The sequence below is a fragment of the Pituophis catenifer genome, unplaced genomic scaffold, assembly GCF_029215685.1.
Source record: "Pituophis catenifer annectens isolate HBS135680 unplaced genomic scaffold, rPitCat1.0.hap2 SCAF_1, whole genome shotgun sequence".
NCBI lineage: Eukaryota > Metazoa > Chordata > Lepidosauria > Squamata > Colubridae > Pituophis > Pituophis catenifer.
The window spans coordinates 166,800,339-166,807,779 of record NW_027256881.1 but is presented as its reverse complement, the minus strand read 5'-3'; positions in this window follow the sequence as shown (position 1 = coordinate 166,807,779).

Sequence of the window (7,441 nt, the reverse complement as noted above, 5' to 3'; positions counted from 1 at the left end):
CAAAAGAACAGTTTTCTATAATTATTAAGTCTATCAGCAATTCTTATTAATACTCAGAAAGTCATTCATAATCATATTTCTTGTAATTTTTCTATATTCCCATTTCTCCCCCTTTTAAAAAAAAGAATGCTTCTTTCAATAATAATAAAGAAGAATAAACTTAAAAAGGAGAAAGGGAGAGGAGAAAAGAAATAGAAGTATGACCAAATATATCAAAGGAAAAGATTCGAAAGAAAGAGAAAGGGAAAAAGCAAAAGCAAAAAGAAAGGAATGAGATAGAAAAATAATACAGAACAAAAAAGAAAAAGGTAGAAAGGAAAGAGAGAGAGGAGAGAGAAACTCTCTTCCTTACATTGTTTAGGAATCAATTACATAAAAAGCATTTACATCCATTTTAATCAAACTATGGTGTTTTTTTCATTCTGTCCAAGCTCTTTCTTCTTCTTCTTTTTTTCTCCTCCTTTTTCCAGTTCCAATATCCATAAAGTTATAAAGACTAAGAGATTTAGTTCTTTTGTAGTCCATATATGGTATCATCATGTCCTCTTCTAGAGGTACGCCCTTCTTCTTCATTACAACACCATTAATCAGCAGTTTTAACTGTTCCAAATAGCTTTTTCTTCCCAACTGTCCATAAGTAGTTAAAAAACAAATTGAATACATCCAAAATCAGACCTCCTTAGTTTTTCCTCAATATATTCGAGCTCGAGAAATAAGAGAATAAGTTTCTTCTTCAAACAGCAAGGAATACACAATTTGCAGTTTCCACTTTCACTTCTGTTAATAAGCATGCATCTTAAACTCCTTCCGTTTATTATCCTCGCAGCTTTTAAAAAGACATTCCATTTCCTCTTCTTCTTTCTCTTTACAGCTAATCCATTCTCCTTAATAACCAAAAATCCACTTAAAAAAACATTTAATTCCAAAGGCAGATAGTAGATATTATCATCCTTTAAAGGGTCTTCTCTTCTCCTTGTTAATTATTTTAAATCTTTTGCCCAAATAATTCTTAGCCGCTGTTAGGGTCAGGGCATTGTTAGTCCCAAATATTTGAAAGCTGTTCCCGCCTAGGCTGGTCTTACCCAGCATTGAAACAGCTTGCTCAGAGGAGACTTCCGGTGGCACCGCAGGCGTCGGCAGCAGCTCCTTTGGGAGCACTAACCCCCACAATTTCGTAAGCTGCTAGAGCAGCGAAAATCAGCTGTTCTAGTGGCTCGGAACTTTCCCCTCAGGAAAAGAGGGGAAGGCGAGCAGGCAGGTGTGGGTTGAGCTCCCCAGGACCCCCAGGATTAATCCTGGGGCGCAGAGGGTGAGAGCTCCCCAAGCACCTGAAGAAGCTCCGGATCTGGGTCGTGTCTGTTTTTTAACAGAACAAAGCGCCGCGACCACCCCTGCGAACCAAATGACTTCACATTGATTGACTTGAAAGCAGGCAGAGCAAGACAGGAGAAATCACAACTGTAAGTACTAAACTTTAACTCTAATAAATTACCACTTCCTTCAGAGTTTGAGATGGGAGAAAGTTAAAGAAGATGGCACTGAGTTGATTAAGGGCGTGAAATCGAAAGTTAAAAGAGAAAGTGCCTGTATTAACATTAGCATTAGCTCATTAACGCTTGTTAACACTGTCAGTACCTTTAAAAGACTGTTGGGGAATTTTGAGGATTGGAAATTAAAGAATACAATATTGATTTAACAATAAGCCATAATAATTATTAAGGACTGAGATTAAGAAGACCTGTTGGTTCTGCTGAGTGGTTGGTGGGAAAGTGTTGGAAATGGCTGCGAAGCAAATAAAAACTGTTGTGGCTAAAAGTGCGGGGACTTCTCCAGCTCAAACATCAAAAATGCAGTCTTTGCTAGCCCCACCAGATACACAAACATTGACACTAGAAGTTCTTCAGGGAGCTTTAAAGAAATTGTCTACTGAATTGTCTAATGATTTGGAAGAAAAAATCACAATCCGTTTTGAGGAAAAAATTAAAGGAGTGTCTGAGGAACTGCTTGAAATTAAAGAAACAATTAAAACCCAAAATGATGCAATAAGAGAAGATATTGTGGATGCATTTAAGGGACTGGTGGGTCATGTTACATCATTGGAAGAAAGGGTGGATGAAATTGATCAGTTTAATCTGAATGTGGAAGCTAAATTGGGAGAGGCTCAAAACAAGATGGAAAAGGCGGAAGCAGAACTTATAATGACACAATACAGAGTGATGGAATGGGCAGTGAGGGTCAGAGGCTTGAAAGAAAATAACCAAGAAAATCTCAGAGAGATTTTTGCAGAAGCCCTTGCTCAGTTTACTGGAGAGTCTAAAGCAGACTGTGCCTGGCAAATAGACAAAATTTATCGCGTTAATTCATGGATTGCCAAACAAAGACAATTACCAAGAGATATTGTGATCTACTTTGTCACAAGGAGAACAAGAAACGGAGTTTTACAAATCTCTTATAAGAAGAAACTTCAAGTGGCAGGACAGGAGGTTTCAGTAATGAAGGAGATTCCCCCAAAAATGTTGAGATCTCGAAAGGACTATGTATTTCTAATTGATGAACTTAGAAGGCGTCAGTTACAGTACAGATGGGAAGCTCCAGCTGGATTAGTGGTGAATTATTTGGGTGAGAGACATCATCTCAACTCAGTTTGGAAGGCAAGAGATTTTTACACTACCATACTAAAGGCTGAAAATCCACCATCTCCAGATGCCAGAAGAAGGAAAGAACCAGGAGAGGTCAGAAAGGGGGAAAAGGAAATTATGCAGGCACAAGCTCAAGGAGGTGTTTTGACCACTCAACAAGAATTATTGCAACTTTCAGAGGATGTTCAACTTCTGGATTTATTTGAAAAAATGGAAGACCCCAAGGATCAAAGACAAACTCGAGCAGCAACCAAATGCAAAGAACAAGAATTAAAGAAGCAACAAAGCCAGATAACAACCCAAGAAATCGTAACTACAAATATGGAAGCTGTGGGAGGAGCTAGACCAAAGAGGAAATTCCAGGAGGACTTTCAGTCGGTGCTCTATAAGCTTTCAGGGGCCAAGGATGGCAAATAAATTTTTGACATGGAACGTTAATGGCCTAAACTCACCACAAAAGAGAAAGAAAATATTTCATTATTTGAAACAGTTTAAAAATGATGTAATCTGCTTGCAAGAAACACATATTAGAACAAGTGATCAGAAATACCTAATAAATGCTAGATTGGGCAAACACTTTGATGCATCAGCTCCTGAGAAGAAAAATAGTATAGTTATATACCTAAGAACAGACTTAATGGCTAAATTAATTGAAGCAGATCCACAAGGAAGATATATAATGATTGAACTATTAATAGAAGGGAAGAAAATACTTTTAGTGGGAGTATATGCACCCAATCAGCAACAAGAGAAATTTTATAAACTTTTGCATAAAAAATTAATACAAATGGATTACAAATCATGCATAATGAGAGGTGATTGGAATGGTGTATTGGACACCACAAAAGATAAAAAGACTCTTTTGCCAAATGTTCAAACACGGGCTAAATTGCCTAAATCTTTTTTTGACATGATGGATGATATGGAGTTGAGAGATATAGGCGTGAACGGAATTTTAAAGAACAGGATTTTACTTTTTTTTCTGATAGGCACCAATCTTTTTCTAGAATTGATTTTATACTAATTACAAATGATTTTCTTTCCAGGGTAAAGAAGACGAAGATATGTCCATGAACTTTAACAGACCATAATCCGGTGTGGATGGAACTAGAATCTGGGGAGGGGTCCAGGAGATCCTGGAGACTGAATGAAAACTTGTTTCGATATGAGGCAAATGTGATAGAATGTAAAAAGTTAATGAAAGAATTTTTTGTTTTCAATATGCATAAGGGTACACCTGTGGAAATGGTATGGGATGCAAGTAAAGCATATATGAGAGAAGTTTTAATAAATTTGAATAATTCTTACAGGTGTAGACAGGGGAAAAACGGAGGGTATTGGAAGAGGAAATAAAAAAGAACAGGCGTTAGTGGATAAACCAGATGACAAGAATATAAAAGAAGCCATTTCAATATTGTGAGGACAGTTTAATATGTTGATGTCAGATCAAGTTGCAACGAATTTGCAATATGCTAAACATAATACTTTTTGTAACGCAAATAAACCAGGCAGGTGGTTAGCATATATGTTAAGGAAAAAACAAAAATCTCATACAATAGAAAAATAGAGCATAAAGGTAAAGAGGTATATCAACAGAATATGATTAAGAAAGCATTTTTAGATTTTTACACGAGGTTATATGCTGGTGATAATATACAAGGTAATGATATAGAGAGATATTTGCAGAAGGAAAATATTCTTGCAATTACTGATGAACAAAGGGAAAGATTGAATGTATTAATAACCACTGAGGAAATTCTTTTCGCAATTAAACAGTTAAAAAGTGGAAAGGCTCCTGGTACAGAGGGTTTGACAGCAGTGTACTATAAAAATTTTCAATCAGAAATGGTAGAACCTCTTAAGAAGTTATTTGTTAAAATACAACAGGGAGGAGAAGTGCCTCCATCCTGGAGAACAGCTTTTATTTCTCTGATCCTGAAAGAAGATCAGGATCATAGTCAACCCAAAAATTACAGACCCATATCATTGCTTAATACAGATTATAAGATTTTTGCAAAAATTTTGGCAAATAGATTAATGTCAGTTATGCAACGAGTGATTCATAAAGATCAAACTGGATTTATACAAGGGAGACAAATGAAAAGCAATGTTAGACAAATAGTTAATATACTGGAGTATTTGGGGAAGAACAACCAAGTCCCTGCAGTGGTTATGTTTCTGGATGCAGAGAAAGCGTTTGATCGATTGAATTGGCAGTTTTTATTGAAAGTAGCACAAAAGATGCAGTTGGGAGAGCATTTTATACAGTCTATTAAGGCAATATATCAGAAACAGACAGCACAAATAATAGTTAATGATAGCCTTACAGAAATGTTTCAAATTGAGAAAGGAACAAGACAGGGATGTCCCTTGTCTCCTCTACTGTTTATTTTAACTTTGGAAGTATTGCTGAATAAAATACGGGATTCGGATAAGATACAGGGTATTAAGATCAGGCAACATGATTATAGATTACGAGCATTTGCAGATGATTTGGTTGTAACTTTAACCCAACCAATAAATTCAGTTACAGTTTTGATGGAGATAATTAGGCAATATGGTCAAGTGTCAGGATTTAAAATAAATATAGGGAAAACAAAGATGATAGCTAAGAACATGAATACAAATCAAAAAGAAGAAATGGAAAGAGTAACAGGATGCGAGATAGTGAAAAAGGTTAAGTACTTAGGAATTGTTATCACAACATCAAATGGGAAATTATACAAGCATAATTATGAATTGTTATGACATAAAATACAGACAGAGATGGATAAATGGAAAAAATTACAACTGTCTTTGTTGGGAAGAATAGCAGCAGTTAAAATGAATGTTCTGCCCAAGGTTCTATTTCTCTTTCAAATGATACCAATACTTAAAAAGGATGCAAATTTGGAGGAATGGCAGAGAGGCATTAATAACTTTGTTTGGGTAGGGAAGAGACCAAGAGTTAAATTAAAAATAATGCAGGATATACGTGAAAGAGGAGGTTTGAAATTGCCCAATCTAAAATTGTATTATGAGGTGGCTGTTTTGTCAGCAATTAGTGATTGGATTAATTTAACAGATGAAAGAATACTGAACATTGAAGGATATGATTTGTTGTATGGTTGGCATGCCTACTTAGTTTATGAGAAGAAGGTGGATAGAACTTTTAAAAGTCATATATTAAGGAATGCCTTCCTGCGTGTTTGGAAAAAATACCAATATAATTTGAATGGCAAGACACCCATATGGGCAGTACCCAGACATGCGATAGAAAATATAAGTATAGAACAAAGACAGGATGTAATTACTAATAAAGAACTTCTGTTTACAGAACGAAATGTGCTACAGTTAAAGCCTTTGAATGTACTAAGAGAGGAAAGGGCAATTCAAACCTGGTTTCAGTATGTACAGCTGCAGAATAGATGGTAAAAAGATCAGAAAATTGGTATACAAAGTGAAGAAAATTTGATAAAACAAATTAGGGATCAGAGTAGAATGCATATAAGGTTGTATAATATTTTGATAGAAATAGATTTGGAGACAGAGTTAGTTAAAGATTGTATGATAAAATGGGCACAAAATTTTGAAGAACCCATAATGATGGAAACATGGGAAAGGATCTGGGTAAGAAATGTAAAATTTACACAAGCTCAAAACTTGAGAGAAAATTTTTATAAAATGTTTTATAGATGGCACTTGGATCCTAAAAAGTTAGCTTGTACGTACCCAAACTTACAACCTAAATGTTGGAGATGTGATTGTGTTGATGCTACCTATTTTCATGTTTGGTGGACCTGTAAAAAAGTTAAAGCATTTTGGATAAAAATATGGTGGATTATTATTATTTTTTTAAAAAAAATTTGATTTATATGCCGCCCTTCTCCGGAGACTCAGGGCGGCTTACAATGCATTAAGCAATATTCAGAATATTAGAATATTCTGAATATTCTAAAAGATAAAGTTTACTCCACAGTTGTTTTTGTTAGGTATAATTACAGATTGTACGGCTATAGAGACTAATTTGATTCTGAACTTAATAACTGCAGCAAGACTTTTGGTGGCGCAGTACTGGAAGAAGGAAGATTTACCTACTATTCAAGAATGGACATTAAAAGTAGTAAATTTAGCAGAAATGGTGAAAATTTTGGCATATCTAAAGGACCATTCAAATGAGAAATATATGTTAGAATGGAAAAGATGGATTGATTATATTCAAGGCAAATATTGGACTAAAAAATTTCAAATAGCTTATGAATTATTAGAGAGATTTTATAAAATACTTAAATTTAGTTTAGTAAAAGGGGAGTTAAAAGTTCAAGAGGGGGATAGAGGCTATAGATAATTAGCTTATGTTATCTTATGATTGTCAAATGTTATACCCTGTATTTTGCTCTGGGAAGTGGGGGGGAGGGGGGAAAGGGGAGGGTTGGAAGGGGAGGAGGGAGGGGGAACGGGAAAACTTTTTAAAACTTTTCAATAAAAAAAGAGAAAGAAACAGCTTGCTCCAGCGTCTCCTCCTGCACTTCGCTTGTCCCGGCTGCCGCGGCTTTGGGGCAGCCACCATGGCTGCCTCTCCCGCCACCACCAGAGTAGAGGGTTATCCTCCAGCCTCAAGGAACCTGCTCATTCCTTTTGGCCATCCAAGGAGGTCCCTCTTTGTCCCCCTGTCCCTACAGGACAGGGGAGGTCCGCAGACCTACCAGCGGGGGCTTGGCGGATGGGATTTTTACGGGGATCCAAAGAGCCCCATTATTTCCACGTCCGAATTGCCGCGGTGCCAACCGGAAGTCCCCAGAACAAAGAATGTTATTATGGCT